We start from the raw sequence: 17,522 nt of genomic DNA, 5'->3' as shown, positions 1-17,522 counted from the left end.
TCTGGTAGCAGATTGGCACAGGGAGCAGTTGGGCAGAACTGGTCTGTTATCTGCACCCGACACTCACTGGCTACCAGCCCTGGGCTGGAGCTCCAGCTCTCCTCCCCTCACGTGGTTCATGGAGGTTTCAGAGCTTTGCCACCAGGGTCGTAGAAGTATTTGTGGGGCTGGATTATCCCATCCCTGAGTTCTAGGCCAAACCCCCTTGTGTGTCCCCCCCAACCAGGATTGCCTCTGCCCTTCTCCCAACTGGCTCCCCCATGTGGGCACTGACTGCACCTCCCTCTCACACACCTGCATGTCACCAGCAAACTCCAGCCAGCCTGGCTCAGGGACTGGAGCTCTGCTCACTTGTGCCTGGTGCACAGAGATCACAGCACAACTCACTTCATTTTAGCCCTGGCCCCCACCAGGTGTCAACAGCACTCAAAAGATTTGGCCTGATGCCCCCTTTCCCAAAATGGGGGCCAGGCCTGGGACAATCGTGAGTGGGCACTGTGCCACCTATCACTGGATACCCACGAAAATCCCCAAGGAGCAGTTCCCCAAGGACTAGTGTTCTGCTTTGACCCTGAGAGAATTTCAGTGCCAGAGGCAGGGCTGGCTTTAGGAAGCGGGCAGCCCGATTCAAATACTCAGCAGCACGTCGGGTCTTCGGTGGTACTTCGGCGGTAGGTCCTTCACTTGCTCCGGGTCTTCCGCGGCACCAAAGGATCAGTGCCACCGAAATGCTGCTGGAGACCCGGAGCGAGTGAAGGACCCTCTGCCAACGTGCTGCCGAAGACCTGGACAGCCGCCATATGAGTAAAAAAATTAAAAAGGCGCCTAAATTAGGCGCTCTTCTTTAATGCACAGGGCCCTCTTAGGCACAAAAGCAGGGCCCAATTCCGGGGATCAGTCATATGCTTGCGTGAAATACCTATGGGCCACACACAAAGAATTAGAAACACAGGCTGGAAAATGTTCTTAAAATGTGTTTGTTGGGACGGCTTATGTCATCCCTGCCCTAAACAAAGGAATGTGATTCTCCCACTTGCTGGAACCTGTCTCCAATGTAAATGGAGGACAATGAAATGACATTTACATGAAGGGCAGACAAAGCCAGCAGGTGAAGCAAAGTGGAAGATGTCACCGGAGCCGGCCCACAACATTTTGGCACCTAAGGCGAGGAGCTCAAATGGAGCCCCCCTTCCTCCTCTCTTGGGCCAAAACTTTGAAAGGTCTTAATTCTGCCTTCCTGTTCTACTCCTCTCATGGTGCTGCTCTGCTACCTACCTCAATAAAGGAGAACTAACAACTTAAAATCCCTTGTTCAAAAATTTTAAGCAACACTTAACTTTCAAACTCCCGAACAGCAAATGTAACTTTTCTTGGGTGCATAGCAAACACTGGCATTTTTAACTGTTTGCATAATCAAAGTGGTGCTTTCCATGCCTTCTTGGTTGCAAAGATCTGAACTGCTTTCTGCTGAAGGTCCGCAGTTTGGGCCAGCTCATGCTCTGTTGAGATCGTTGCAAGGCTGACCAGCCTCTCCTGTGTCATCGTGGAGTGTAGATGGGTTTTTATTAACTTGAGCTTGGAGAAGCTGCATTCTCCACTGGCAGCTGTTACAGGAAGTGTTAGAAGTATGCGCAGAGCAATGAAAGCATTTGGAAAGAGGGTGGTCATCTTATTTGTGGACATATATTCCAAAATAGCCTTTGGAGTTGATCCTGCTGAAATGTACAGGGCTACCCCGGGGGGGGGGGGCAAGTGGGGCAATTTGCCCCAGGCCCCGCAGGGCCCACCCCCAAGAATGCTGTGGCCTCAGCCCTGCCTCCACCTTCCCCCCATCCCCCAGCGCCTCACCGCACTGCGTCCAGGAGCGGCCCTGGACAGAGCTAAAGCAGCATGGCTTGGGCGGGGCCTGAGCTCCTCCCACTCAGACCCACATGGTAAGGGGGCAGGGCTGCAAGCTCCAGTCCGGCCAGAGCCAGGCCGCTGCAGGGCTGTCCAGGGGCCCGGGCAGCTCCTGGACGCAGTGCGCTGAGGCTCTGAGAGAGAGGACAGGCGGGGGTAAACCAGGAGCGGCCCCCAACAGAGCTAAAGCGGCGTGGCTTGGGTGGGGCCTGAGCTCCTCCCCACTCAGAGCCATGTGATAAGGGGGCAGGGCTGCAAGCTCCAGGCCGACTGGTGGGAAAAGACAGTTACTCCCCTTTGTAACTGTTGTTCTTCGAGATGTGTTGCTCATATCCATTCCAGTTAGAGGTGCGTGCGCCGCGTGCACGTTTGTCGGAAGGTTTTTACCCTGGCAACACTCGGTGGGTCGGCTGGGCACTCCCTGGAGTGGCGCTGCCATGGCGCCGGATATATACCCCTGCCGACCCAACCGCTCCTCAGTTCCTTCTTGCTGGCTACTCCGACAGTGGGGAAGGAGGGCAGGTTTGGAATGGATATGAGCAACACATCTCTTATCGATAAACTAGGCAAATACAATTTAGATGGGGCTACTATAAGGTGGGTGTTCAATATCTTCATCAACGACTTAGATGTTGGCATAGAAAGTACACTTATTAAGTTTGCAGACGATACCAAACTGGGAGGGATTGCAACTGCTTTGGAGGACAGGGTCAAAATTCAAAATGATCTGGACAAATTGGAGAAATGGTCTGAGGTAAACCGGATGAAGTTCAATAAAGACAAATGCAAAGTGCTCCACTTAGGAAGGAACAATCAGTTTCACACATACAGAATGGGAAGAGACTGTCTAGGAAGGAGTATGGCAGAAAGAGATCTAGGAGTCATAGTGGACCACAAGCTAAATATGAGTCAACAGTGTGATACTGTTGCAAAAAAAAGCAAACGTGATTCTGGGATGCATTAACAGGTGTGTTGTAAACAACACACGAGAAGTCATTCTTCCGCTCTACTCTGCGCTGGTTAGGCCTCAACTGGAGTATTGTGTCCAGTTCTGGGCACCGCATTTCAAGAAAGATGTGGAGAAATTGGAGAGGGTCCAGAGAAGAGCAACAAGAATGATTAAAGGTCTGGAGAACATGACCTATGAAGGAAGGCTGAAAGAATTGGGTTTGTTTAAGTTTGGAAAAGAGAAGACTGAGAGGGGACATGATAGCAGTTTTCAGTTATCTAAAAGGGTGTCATCAGGAGAAGGGAGAAAACTTGTTCACCTTAGCCTCTAATGATAGAACAAGAGGCAATGGGCTTAAACTGCAGCAAGGGAGATTTAGGCTGGACATTAGGAAAAAGTTCCTAACTGTCAGGGTGGTTGAACACTGGAATAAATTGCCTAGGGAGGTTGTGGAATCTCCATCTCTGGAGATATTTAAGAGTAGGTTAGATAAATGTCTATTAGGGATGGTCTAGACGGTATTTGGTCCTGCCATGAGGGCAGGGGACTGGACTCGATGACCTCTCGAGGTCCCTTCCAGTCCTAGAGTCTATGAATCTATGAATCTCAAAGAACAACAGTTACAAAGGTGAGTAACCGTCTTTTCTTCTTCGAGTGCTTGCTCATATCCATTCCAGTTAGATGATTCCCAAGCCTTACCTAGGCGGTGGGGTCGGAGTGAGATGTGGCAGAATGTAAAATTGCTGAGCCAAAGGCTGCATCATCTCTTGACTGCTGAATCAGAGCATAATGCGAAGCAAAGGTGTGGACCGAGGACAGGTAGTTGCGTGACATATCTCCTGGATAGGTACACAAGCCAGGAAGGCGGCAGATGAAGCCTGAGCCCTGGTAGAATGCGCGGTGATGTGGCTTGGGGAAATATGAGCCAAATCATAACAAGTGCGGATGCACGCTGTCACCCAAGATGAGATCCTCTGAGAGGAAACAGGTAGGCCTTTCATTCGGTCTGCTACTGCGACAAAGAGTTGGGGCATTTTATGAAACGGTTTTATCCACTCAATATAAAATGCGAGAGCTCTGTGGACGTCCAGGGAGTGCAACTGTTGCTCCCGTCGCGTTGAGTGTGGCTTCGGGAAGAAGACCGGGAGAAAGATGTCCTGGTTAACATGAAAGGCCGAAACCACCTTAGGGAGGAAAGCCAGGTGCGGTCGCAACTGCACCTTGTCTTTGTGGAACACAGTGTACAGTGGATCCACTGTAAGAGCCCTAAGCTCGGATACTCGTCTGGCTGATGTAATGGCTACGAGGAAAGCTGTCTTCCAAGACAGGTATAGCAGCGAGCAGGATGCTAACGGCTCAAATGGGGGAAACATAAGTCTGGTTAAAACCAGGTTGAGGTCCCAGGTCGAGGCTGGGCAGCGTACTTGAGGGTATAAGCGCTCCAAGCCCTTGAGGAACCTTGAAACCATAGAGTGTGAGAACATGGAACGACCACCTTCGCCTGGGTGGAAGGTAGAGATGGCTGCCAAATGTACCCTCAGTGATGATACTGCTAGGCCCTGCTGTTTGAGAGACCAGAGGTAATCTACAATAGAGGGGATCGAGACCTCAGTGGGAGTAAGATTAAGCGTTTCACACCAACAGGAGAAACGCTTCCACTCGGCCAGGTACGTTGACCAGGTGGAAGGCTTCCTGCTACCCAGAACTTGTCGTACTGATTCAGAGCAATGTAACTCTGACTGGTTTAGCCACGCAGCAGCCATGCGATGAGGTGAAGAGCCGGCAGGTCCAGGTGGCGAAGCCTGCTGTGGTCCTGAGTTATGAGGTCTGGGTGGAGTGGCAGGGTAATTGGGTTGGCTATCGACAGGTCGAGCAATGTGGTGTACCAGTGCTGCCTGGGCCACGCTGGAGCGATCATGATGATGCGTGCTCTGTCCCTGCGGAGTTTCAGCAGGACCTTGTGAACCAGCGGGAACGGTGGGAAGGCATAAAGGAGCTGGCTCTTCCACGGCATCAGGAAAGCGTCCAAGACCAATCCCAGGGAGAGACCTTAGAAGGAGCAGAACATCTGGCATTTCCTGTTCTCGCAGGAAGCGAACAGGTCTATGTGGGGAAATCCCCACTTCTGGAAAACAGAATGCATAACATCCGGGCGGATTGACCACTCGTGAGACAGGAAAGACTTGCTGAGTCGATCCGCCAGGGTGTTCCGAACGCCTGGGAGAAAGGATGCTACCAGATCTATCGAGTGGGCTATGCAAAAGTCCCAGAGTTGGATGGCCTCTTGACAAAGGGGGGAGGACCGTGTCCCTCCCTGTTTGTTTATGTAGTACATGGCCGTTGTGTTGTCTGTAAAAACTGAGACACAATGGCCTCGCAACTGTTGCTGGAACGCCTGGCACGCCAGGAGGACTGCTCTCAGTTCTCGGACATTTATGTGTAATGCCAGCTCCTAAGACCAAAGGCCTTGAGTACGAAGGTGACTGAGGTGAGCACCCCAGCCGAAAGATGACGTGTCCGTCGTCAGGGACATTGAGGGCTGGGGTGGATGGAATGGCATCCCTGCACACACCAGGGAGGGAGTTAGCCACCATTCTAGGGAGCCTAGGGTGCTGGAGGGAATGGTGACTATCGTGTCTATCGGGTCCCTGCCTGGTCGGTATACCGAGTTGAGCCAAACTTGGAGAGGACAGAGGCGGAACCTGGCGTGTTTGGTTACAAACGTGCAGGCAGCCATGTAACCCAGGAGACCGAGACAAGTGCGACCCGAGGTCGTCGGGAAATTCTGTAGACCTCGGATGATTGTTGCCATTGCCTGAAACCGCGGCTATGGTAAGCAGGCTCTGGCTAGATTGGAGTTCAGGATAGCTCCTATGAAGTCTAACCTCTGCATGGGAACCAGAGTGGATTTTTCTATATTGATCATCAGGCCTAGACGTGTGAATAGTTCCTTGATGATGCCCACATGCTGAGTGACTTGTGTCTCGGAGGCCCCTCGGATGAGCCAATCGTCCAGATATGGAAAAACGTGTATCCGATGTCGGCGGAGGTAGGTGGCGACTACGGCCATACACTTTGTAAATACCCTTGGGGCTGCAGAAAGGCCAAACGGCAGGACCGTAAACTGGAAGTGCTGATGGTTGGCTACAAAGCGGAGGTATCTCCTCTGCAGAGGAAAGATGGCGATGTGAAAGTATGTGTCCTTCATATCGAGGGCGGCATACCAGTCTCGAGGATCCAAGGACGGGATAATGGTCTCCAGGGATACCATGCGAAACTTCAACTTTATCATAAACTGGTTGAGTCCTCGCAGGTCTAGGATAGGTCTGAGACCTCCCTTCGACTTGGGGATTAGGAAATAACGGGAGTAAAACCCCTTGCCCCTTTCATCCATCAGTACCTCCTCTATGGCTCCTATGGCGAGGAGCGTCTGCACCTCTTGTAAGAGGAATTGCTCGTGAGAGGGGTCCCTGAAGAGGGACAGGGTTGGAGGGCGAGGTTGAAATAAATTAGAGGTGGTACCCATACTCCACCGTGCGTAGGACCCAGCGATCTGAAGTTAACTGGGACCAGGCCGGGAGGAAGTAGGAGAAACGGTTGGAGAAGGGAGGAGAGGGATCCTGGCCTTAACTGGTATGCCGCCCTCGGGCGCACCCTCAAAAGTTTATCTTTGGTCCTGGTGGTGGTTTCAAGGGACCTTGATTTTGGCCCCCTTGGGGTCCTGACGGTCATCTGCGACCACCTCGGCCGCGCCGCCTGCCATAGTCCTGTCTTTGTCTAGGCACAGAGTATGGGCAGTGAGGCTGGGGACGGAAAGGCCTGCGTTGGGTCACCGGCGTATGCATGCTGAGAGAGCGCATTATGACCCTGTTGTCCTTCAGGCTTTGCAGCCTGGGGTCAGTCTTTTCGGAGAAGAGGCCTTTACCATCAAATGGTAAGTCCTGAATGGTATACTGCAGCTCCAGTGGGAGGTTTGAAACCTGAAGCCATGAGATGCGCCTCATGGCAACACCCGAGGCCAGAGTCCTGGCTGCTGAGTCTGCTGCATCCAACGAGGCCTGAAGGGAAGTTCTGGCCACCTTTTTCCCTTCCCCCAAGAGGGCAGCGAACTGTTGGCGGGAGTCTTGAAGGAGAATCTCTGTAAACTTACCCACCGCCGTGTTATAATTATAGCAGCTAAGCAAGGCTTGTTGATTTGCCACCCGGAGCTGTGGGGCCCCTGCCGAGTGCACCATGTGGCCGAGTAGGTCCATTCGCCTAGCCTCCTTCGATTTCGGGGCTAGTGCCTGCTGGCCTTGGTGTTCCCTCTCATTAACAGACTGGACGACTAGTGAGCAGGAAGGAGGATGGACATACAAATACTCGTACCCTTTAGAGGGCACCATATATTTACGCTCAACTCCCCTGGCCACAGGAGGGATAGAGGCTGGGGACTGCCATTTAGTATCGGCATTAGCCTGGATGGTCTGAATAAACGGTAGGGCCACTCTAGTGGGGGCATCCGTCCACTACTGGATCCTCTACCTCCGGGACCTCCTCCACCTTAGGAGGTCCTGATGGGCTCTCAGGTCGATTGGAGGAGGGCCCGAGGAGGATGTTCCTGCCACCGCCTCATCTGGAGAAGAGGAAAAGGAGATGCCGGCGACGAGCGGGTCCTGGGTGGCCTGTTGCTCTTGGGCAATCTCCTGCTCCAGAGGAACCTGGGAGTCCGGTGAGTGAACTGGGGCTTCCTCCACAGCAGTCGGAGGGGGACAGCTAACCGTCACCTCCGGCACTTGGTGCTCTGATGAGACAGAGCGGGACGGAACTACTGGTACTCCTTGGGCCTGGTGGTACGCCCAAGGTGTCCAGAAAGACCACTGATGGGGTCCTTGGTCCTGGGCCTGGGTCTCTTGGAAGACTCTGGTGGGCATATCAGAATCGCGGTCCTTAGCATAAGAGCTGTCTGCGTGGGACGACACTGATGCGTGTCTGGATGGCCATGGAGGTGCTGAAAAGCCCTGGGCAGAGTCTCTGTCTCTAGTGGACCTTGCCCTACTTGGCACCGGGGACTGGTACCGGGAGGCATACCGGTACTGGGAACGAGATCGGGACCTGCGACCAGAGTGGTGCCGGGAGGTCGACCGAGATCTCGAGGCTTGACGTCGGGAGTGGCTATGGGAGTCATGGTGCCTGGAGCGGTGCCAGGAACTGGAATAGTGCCGAGTGTAGCGGGCCGGCGAATGGGATACCGACTGGTGCTGCGAGTGCAACCGGTACCGAGAAGGAGAATGGTACTGGGACTGCGAGCGGCGTTGGGAGCAGGAGCACTGACGGGACCTGGAGCATTTGCGGGACCATGATCGTGAACAGTGCCGCTCTGCTGTGCAGACAGAGGATGGTCTTATCAAGGTAGGCTTGCCGATAGACTGTATTACCCGCATCGGCGGTGCCGGGGGTTGAGGCAGCGTCGACTCTGTCATGGCAATCAGATCCCTCGCCGTTGAGAATGTCTCCAGCGTGAATGGAATAGTAAGCTCAACCACGGCTTGCGCCGGGGAACTGACAGGCACCGGACTCGACGACCCTCGTGGGACCGGAATCGATGGTGCCGACGTCGTCGGTGCCACGGCAGGTGTTGGTGCCGGGTGATCCGACTTAGACAAGCTCTCTGGCTGCGGTGCAGGTGGCACGGAAGCAGCAGGAGTCTTAGGCTGTCTCGACCTCAGGGAGAGGGAGTGGTGCCAAGTCGACTTTAGTGCCGGCAACAGCCGGTGCCGAGAGGCCTTGGCAGTACCGGCGCGGTCCGGTGCCGAGGAGGTGTTTCTGCCTGCTGATTGACCAGCGGAGGGGTAAGAGCCGCCTCCGTGAGGAGCTGCTTTAGCCGAAAGTCCCGCTCCTTTTTTGTTCTTGGCTTAAAAGCCTTGCAAATGTGACACTTATGTCAGGTGAGATTCCCCGAGGCACTTAAGACAGGAGTCGTGTGGATCTCCTGTCTGCATCGGCTTATGATAGGCCGAGCACGGTTTGAAACCCGGTGAACCGGGCATGGGCCCCAGCACTGGGTGTGGGGAAGGGGATAATCCCCGAACCCCTCTTAACTATACACTAACTATGAACAATAAAAGTTAACTATATAACTTTGAACTATATACACAACAAAATAACTAGAGAACTACGAGTAGCTAGGGAGGTAGAGGTCAGTGAAACCGCACTCCACTGTTCCAACGACCGACACGGGCAGTAAGAAGGAACTGAGGGGCAGTTGGGTCGGCAAGGGTATATATCCGGCGCCATGGCGGCACTACTCCAGGGGGCGCCCAGCCGACTCACCGAGTGTTGCTATGGTAAAAATCTTCCAACGAACGTGCACGCGGCAAGCGCACACCTAACTGGAATGGATATGAGCAAGCACTCGAAGAAGAACTTAGGCACCGCTGGGGCCACGCCGCTGCAGCACTGTAGAGGGTCACTCCTGAACGTGACACACTGAGGCTCCGGGAGGGGGGGAAGTGGGGGTAAACAGCAGGGCCGGGGAGGGGGGGTTGGATAGGGGGCAAGGAGTCCCGGGGACAGTCAAGGGACAGGGAGGGGGCAGAGGTTCTGGGGGGGGAGCTCAGGGGATGGGGAATGGGGGGTTGGATTGTAGGCATTCCAGGAGTTTGTTAGGACTCGGTGGGGGTGTGTGGATAGGGGTCAGAGCAGTCAGGGGACAGGGAACAGGGGAGGTTGGTGAGGTCCCAGGGTAGTGGTTGGGGAGGGGGTCTTGGGGGGGGGCCAGTGAGGGGACAAGGAGCAGGATGGGTCGGGGATTCTGAGGGGGGCAGGAAGTGGATGAGGATCAGATAGGGGGCAGGGCCAGGCTGTTTGGGGAGGCACAGCCTTCCCTACCCTAAAGCTCATTCAGCAATTTGAGGCTTGCAGACAGCTATTTAACACAAAGAGCCAAGCTGTTATCTTTTCCATGAGGGAGGGATCACATGAGAAGAGCAATATCCTACACTACCTACCTCCTTCCCAACCCTACCAAGGGAGACCCCCTCCCCTGCATTCCCCAAATCTCCAGAGGGGCTAATTCAGTGGTTCTCAAACTTTTGTACTGGTGACCCCTTTCACATAGCAAACCTCTGAGTATGACTCCCTCCCATATAAATTAAAAACACTTTTTAAATATATTTAAGACTATTATAAATGCTGGAGGCAAAGCGGGGTTTGAAGCGGAGGCTGACAGCTCGCGACCCCCAGTAATAACCTCGTGACTCCCAGAGGGGTCCCGACCCCCAGTTTGAGAACCCCTGGGTTAATTTAATTCTAGCACCCTGTGTCCATTCACATGCATGTTCTATTTTGAGCATTTCAGTTTTCACAACATAGGCTCATCCCAGATTCTGGAACAAGCTCAAATGCTCAGTTCGTGGAGTATGTACATGCGCTATACTAAAGACAAACCCACAGTAACCGTCTCCACTTTGTGAGGGACCCCATGGAGCCAGTCTCTAGGAAACAGACACATTCATGGAGATTAAGTCCATTAACGGCTATTAGCCAGGATGGGTAAGGAATGGTGTCCCTAGCCTCTGTTTGTCAGAGGGTGGAGATGGATGGCAGGAGATCACTTCATCATTACCTGTTAGGTTCACTCCCTCTTGGGCACTTGACATTGGCCACAGTTGGTAGACAGGATACTGGGCTGTCTGGACTTTTGGTCTGACCCAGTATGGCCATTCTTATGTTCTAACCTAAATGAACCCAAAGTTATGGAGACAGATATGAGACAAGGAAGCCAGCAGAGTATTAGAAACCTGGAAAAATCTCCGACTGGATGGTCTCAGGCGTTTGGTCACATGCTGAGGTGGTTCAAAAGTTTTGGATTTTTTTTAAGCAGAATTTTTTTGTTTCTTTAAACAAACACAACAAGTAGCAAATATTTGGCCACACATTTCTGAAACCCCAAACCATGTTCAGGTTTTGGCAGACTAATTTCAGCTTTTCAATTAAAAAAAACCACAACAAATTTTAAAGGAAAGCAGATGTCTGTAATTTTTTTCTGCTTTTTAAAAACCCCTAGTTTTTATCCAAAAAAAGTTTTGATGGAAAATACTTGTCCAATCCTTTTAATGATCTTTAGTGCCTTTCAGCACTAGCTGATGCTGAGAACCAGTGATACCTTGTAAAGATGACTTGAAAAGAAGTTTTCTCAAAACTGGGTTTGTGCTGAGATGTGGAAGGTTTTCAAATGTATATTTTTCCCAGGGCTGCCCCGAGGGTGGGGGGGGGCAGTAGGCAATTTGCCTTGGGCCCCACAGGGGGCCCCACGAGAATATAGTATTTTATAGTATTGCAACTTTTTTTTATGGAAGGGGCCCCTGAAATTGCTTTGCCCCAGGCCCCCTGAATCCTCTGGGCGGCCCTGGAAATGAACTGAAAGCCCTTTCAAGATACATCACCTAAATCACTCACATCAATATCACATGTCATCATGTGTCAATACTGTCTTTAGTGCCCTGCATTGCTGGTGTAGGTCTTCTTCAGGTATAGTGAGGAGTTTTGGAATATCATACAACATCTCAAATATACTGCCGTGTTCCTTGAGCTGCATGAAACATTCTTCAACTGACTGTATTGCACAATCTAGCACCTGGTTAAAGAATTCAACTTTGAATTGTTGTTTGGGGTCTCTAACGGGATTATCTCGTGCCTCTTCGGTGACTCTTGTATTCTTGAATGGGTAGGAAAATAGCTTAAGGGTGACATTCCTCTGCCAACTTCTGTGCCTTCTTCAGAACATTTTGAAATCCCTCATCTGACCAGTAAGATTGTAGATATGACTTTGCTTTGTCCAGTTGTTCCATTGCTCCAGATATATCAAGGTCAACACCTTAGAGTCTCTTGCTTACAACATTTATTTCAAACAGGGTGTCATGCCACAACACTAAGCCACAGAAATTTGAAGTTATGTATGTTTCTGGTGATTCCATTTCCCTCTGCCACTGTTCTCCCACAAACAGTTCCTGTCATAGCATTATCCTCCAGAATGGCGACTATGGCATCATCTATCTTCCCAATTTGGTGTTTGATAGGCTTTATCACCTCTACTCAACTTCCTCATCATCTGGCTCTCAGTGGTTTCAGTGTCAGAGAGGCTGTTCCCAGATGTTGCTTCAAAATTTACCATCGATGAGTTGATGCAGAGAAAAATACATAGCTGCGTTGAATTACATTAAAAAATTCAGCAGCCTCACTAGAAGCTGATGCTGCATCACTGACCACCAAGTTCAATGAATGAGAACTGGATGGGACAAAAAAAGCTCGAGGGTTTAACTCTCAGATCTGTGTCTGAATTCCTCTGTTCTTTCCTCATGTTGACGCCATTATCGTAGCCCTGACCTCTCATGTCAGCTCTCGCAATTCCCATATCTTCCAGCTTTTTAAGAAGCACATTTGTCATACCAGCTCCTGTAGTATCATCAATGTCAATAAATTCTAGAAAATGCTCTCTGACAGTCATCATTGCAGGGACATTTTCACTAGGCTCTGTTGTTGTTACAAAACGCACCATTAAAGTCATTTGTTCCTGTATGGCTGATGTGCAGTTCAGAATAACAGAGTAATATCTTGCTGACTCCAGATCTTTCACAATCTTCTGGTTGACTGTTGTTGCCAGTAACTGTATGAGCTCATTTTGAACTGTTTTTCCAAGGTAGTGGTGTGTGTACGTTTCTTGGGTGATGACTCTTCTTAGATGCTCCTGGAGTACAGCATCAAACTCAGCCATCAGCACCACAATTTCAAGGAAGTTTCCATTGTTTGGCACATACAGCTGATATGAAGTGCCATGCATTGCTAGGTTTTGGGGAGCAAGCATTCTCACAATGGCAATGAGCCTTTTCAGAACATTTTGCCAGTAAAGATTATGCATTCTTCTCTTGATACTGATCATCTATGGTGACCTTTAACCTTAGCCTCATCTCAAGCTCTTTCCACCTATGGAATGCTCTCTGGTGATTTGATGCCTTCTCATGGCATGCCAGATTTCTAGCCAGATTTTTCCAGTCCTTTGTTCCTTTAGAACCCAATGTGGCTGGAACATTAGACTGGAAGACTTTGCAACAAAAACAGTATGCAGCATTCTGGGTTTTTGAGTACATAAGCCATGGCCTCTCCACTTTGTCACCATTGAGGATTTCACGCCAGTAATGTGTTGGATGGAAACTTCTATTTTCACTGTCTTTGGGGAACATGAAGTTTTTCACTTGCTGTGGCCCATGCAGTACAAGGAAGTCCTTCAGGCTACTGCTCAAGTGGGTCCACAGTCTTGGATCATCTAGACTTAAGGAACTAAACTCCGCAGCAGCTGTTTCTTGTGCCTCCACCACACCCTTCTCTGAGCTACACTTTTCTTCAGGACTCTGCATGGTTCCATCCGAGATGGAGATATGGATGCTGCAGTAGCTGCCAGATCACCTGCACTCTGACTAACTGTAAGATCAGGCATCTCCTCACCACTCACATCCTCACTGGGGCCGGAAGGCTCAGCGTGAACATTTGTGTCTATGTATCTCAGGAGAGCTCCTTCCTGCTTAGACAGAAAAGCTTCCTTTGCTTTCTTTCTTTTTCTGAATGCTGCCCCAAGGGGCGTTTTATTCTTTCACTCATGGCTGCTGTTCTGTGCCAGCTAGAGTGGCTCTCAACACTCCCTTGAAGGGGACAAATAAGCAGGCTGGTAGCAGGGCCTGAGTGAGGGAATATATCAGAGTCTTAAGGGCCTAACTGGCTCCTACTACTTCAGTTGACTGCCTGTTCTCCTCAAGCGGGTTCAGGGAAGCAGCAGGAAACAGGAAGCTGCCTGAGAAGCTGGTGTGAATCAGTCCAGGATCCTGGGGGTGCTCAAGAGATACATAAGAGGCTCCTCCTCCTCCTCTCTCTCCCTGCAGCTCCTGCTGCTTTCTGTTATTCCCTCTCAGCTTTTCTCCTGCCTGCCTGTTATATCTCTTGTGCCCTCCTTCCCCCAGCACAGCACTCCACCATCTCTGTGCATCTAGAGCAGAGAGAATACATATGCACCAGCAGCCAACACAATTTTCTACACTCTGGGTCCTAGTGGCGCCCCCTCCCCCCCCCCCCCCCCCCCCCGCCACAGTCTGGCACATGAGGCGACCGCCTCAGTTCACCTCATGGTAAGGCCAGCCCTGGATGCCACTGTCCACTCTCAATGGGAGATAGAAGCAGCAGCTGCAGAAAAACTTCCTGCCTCCTGAAGCGAGATCATTGAACTTTAGAAACTATAACCAAGACACAGTCACCTTGCCATCCATTACTGGGCAGATACCATAGGGCCAAGCTCCTGTACATCTGTGAAAAGTGGAACGTTCCAGACAAGAGGGCTGAAAGTCCCCAGACACTGAATCTACGCAAGAAACCTGCTTAGACCAAGCTGGAAACTTGCTGCAGTTAAATGTATGTTTCAAAGCACGTTTTGTCCGTAACCTTTTGTATTTCTTTCACTCTTACTAGACATCCCTTAATCAGGGCTGGCTCCAGGCACCAGCTTATCAAGCAGGTGCTTGGGGCGGCAATTCCGGAGCAGGGTGGCACTTTCAGGTATTCGGCGGCAATTTGGCGGAGGGTCCCTCACTCCCGCTCGGAGCGAAGGACCTCTTGCTGAACGCAATCGCGGCCTTTTTTGGGGGGGGCTGCTTGGGGTGGCAAAACCCCTGAAGCCGGCCCTTAATCCTAGGTTCCTGCGAATACATTTAGTTTTAGTTTTACAACAAACCATCTCGGTGCTGCAGATCACAATGAAGTGCAAGTCCTCAGCTAACCTAACAGGATGGGGCTGTGCGCTGTCTCTTTAAGAGAGCAGCAAAGTTACTGAAGTTCTGTGAGTGCTACGCTCAGGAGGCTCTGACACTACACGGCAGCCGGCTTTGGGGAGACTCAGGTTTGGGGTGTGAGTTGGGGTGACTTGGCAAAGAGGAACTGAAGCTGGTGGAACCCAGTGAGAGGCGCTGGTGCTGTGCACAGGCTCCTGGTGTGAGGGCTCTGAATCACGGCTGCACAATAGAGAGACACCCAGAGCTACAGGGCAGGCGATGACAGGACCCCTTCCTGGTCTGGGCTGAACCCCATGGCATCACTTGACCCATTTGACCAGAGACCACTGCTTTGGTATCACACACACAGCACTGGAATTTGCTGACAGCAAAAGAAAAGGAAATTTATTTGAAGAGAGACAAGAGACCCAAACAGAAACAGGAGGGATGGAGTCACATGGTCGTGTGCAAAACCAAAATCAGAAAGGTTGAACTAGGACCTACCCTCATTAGAAGTTCCCTTTTCTAGCTGATAAACTAGATCTTCAACCCAAAGTTCAGTCTGTCACAGGGTGCGCTAGCCCCAGCCTTCCATAAAGCACCCTGGAGGACAGAGAGATGAGGATCTGGGAAGGGGACAAGATCCCCGCAGGAGAACTTAATGACTGAGACAATCACTTTGCTAATGGGGGCTCAGAATCAGTAAGATGCTCAGGGTCAGTTTGACCAGGAAGAGTGGGGGAGGGGCAGAGGATATGTGCTAGCTAATCCCTACTACTTCTCCCCACACAAAAGGCCCTGTGGGAATCAGTACCTCTCAGTGGTGCTGTCTGAATGCAGCGGGGGCAGGGAGAAGGGGCAGAGGGGTGAGTGATGAGGCAGCACCTCTCTACCCCTGTGCTCTCCCTCACCTCTGATCCCATCATCCCCAAACACTCGATAGCTCCAGCACCCAGCTCCCCCCGCTTCCCAGCTAAACCAGCCCTAACCATTCAATCCCCAGCGTTCTTCCCAGAACCCATCACCTTGGTCCCTTAACTGTTGATCCCCCAGAGTCAAGCGCCCTGGGGGATTTGGGGAGGGAAGGTGTAACCAGCACCCAGGGACACTCCCCCTGCAGGGAGTGAGGGAGCCCAGCCCAGGGGCAGGTGGAAGATGGGGGATGGGGACAGGTGTGTAGAGTGAAGGTGGGGCCTGGCCCAAGTGTCCTCCTCCTTATCTCCATGGCAGGGGAATCCTGCGGGTTGCAGTGTCTGGAGGCAAGGGTAACACACAGAGCCCTCTGTCCCCCTGCCCGGGGGCCGCAGGGATGTTGTACCAGCTGCTTCTGAGAGCGGCGCGGGGTCTGCGGCACCACAGGGGGGCAATCCTGTGGCCCGGATCCAAAGCCCTGAGGGGCAGGATCTGGCCCACGGGCCGTAGTTTGCCAACCCCTGCCCTAAGGGGTCTCTACCCTGGGTGGGTTTGCTGCTGCTTTATACTCCTAGAGCACCAAATGAAGCTTCCCCCACATTCAAAGCCTCTCTCTTGTGGGGACCCTTCAATGTATGATAATGGGTAAGCTCTGACTGAATCTTTTCCCACGGTCAAGGTATTTCTAAGAGTTGTCTCCTGTGTGGTGTTGCCGATGTTTTAGTGAGCGTTGAGCTGTTCTTGAAGCTTTTTCCACAGTCCAAGCCTTTTTGGGTTTCCTCTCTTTTGTAGATCATCTCACGTGAAATTAGGTCTGATCTCTGCATGAAACTTTTCCCTGTAGTTGAGACATTTGTGAGATTTATCTCCAGTATGGATTTTCTGATGTCTAATATGGGTTGATCTCTGAGTGAAACTTTTCCCACAGTTGAGGCATTTGTGGGGTTTGTCTCCGGCATGGATTTTCTGATGTCTGGTAAGAGTTGATCTCTGAGTGAAACTTTTCCCACAGTCCAGGCATTTGTAGATTCTCTCTCCTGTGTGTATTCTCTGGTGTTTAAGAAGGTCTGAGCTGTCACGGAAGCTTTTCCCACAATCCAGGCATTTATGGGGTTTCTCTCTTTTGTGGCTCATATCACGTGAAATCAGGTTTGAACTCTGAATGAAACTTTTCCCACAATCCAACCATCTATGGGGTTTCTCTCTTTTATGGATAATCTTATGTAAAATTAGATTTGATTGCTGAGTGAAACTTTCCCCACAGTCCAAGCATTTACAGAGTTTCTCTCCTGTGTGGATTTTCTGGTGTGTAGTAAGGGTTGATCTCCGAATGAAGCTTTTTCCACAGTAGAGGCATTTGTGGGGTTTATCTCCAGTGTGGATTTTCTGATGTCTCGTAAGGGTTGATCTCTGAGTAAAACTTTTCCCACAGTCGGGGCATTTGTAGATTCTCTCTCCTGTGTGGATTCTCTGATGTTTAAGAAGGTCTGAGCTGTCACGGAAGCTTTTCCCACAATCCAAGCATTTATGGGGTTTCTCTCCTTTGTGGATCATCTCATGTGAAATCAGGTTTGATCGCTGAGTAAAACTTTCCCCACAGTCCAAACATTTGTAGACTTTCTCTCCTGTGTGGATTTTCTGGTGTGTAGTAAGGGCTGATCGCTGAATGAAGCTTCTCCCACAGTCCAAGCACTTGTGGGGTTTCTCTCCTGTGTGGATTTTCCGATGTGAACTAAGGGTTGATCTGTGAGCGAAACTTTTCCCACAGTCGAGGCATTTGTGAGGTTTAGCGCCAGTGTGGATTCTCTGATGTCTGATAAGGATGGATCGCTGGGCGAAACTGTTCCCGCAGTTGAGACACTTATAGGGTCTCTCTCCTGTGTGTACTCTCTGATGCGCAATAAGGTGTGAGCTCTGACTGAAGCTTTTCCCACAGTCCAGGCATTTATACGGTCTCTCTCCTGTGTGGA

At 51.1% G+C, this 17,522-nt stretch overlaps 2 protein-coding genes across 13 annotated transcripts in view; both read right to left on the bottom strand.

Annotated features, from left to right (window-relative positions):
- Nucleotides 1-17,522, bottom strand: part of LOC127033278 (zinc finger protein 345-like) — a 64,126-nt gene that overhangs the window by 14,782 nt on the left and 31,822 nt on the right. The window lies entirely within an intron of this gene.
- Nucleotides 1-17,522, bottom strand: part of LOC127033269 (zinc finger protein 585B-like) — a 139,462-nt gene that overhangs the window by 102,348 nt on the left and 19,592 nt on the right. The gene's annotated exons all lie outside the window — the stretch shown is intronic.

Source organism: Gopherus flavomarginatus, chromosome 12 (assembly GCF_025201925.1).
Source record: "Gopherus flavomarginatus isolate rGopFla2 chromosome 12, rGopFla2.mat.asm, whole genome shotgun sequence".
Lineage (NCBI taxonomy): Eukaryota > Metazoa > Chordata > Testudines > Testudinidae > Gopherus > Gopherus flavomarginatus.
The sequence above is the reverse complement of the archived record's forward strand: the minus strand, read 5'-3'. Positions and strand labels throughout refer to the sequence as shown.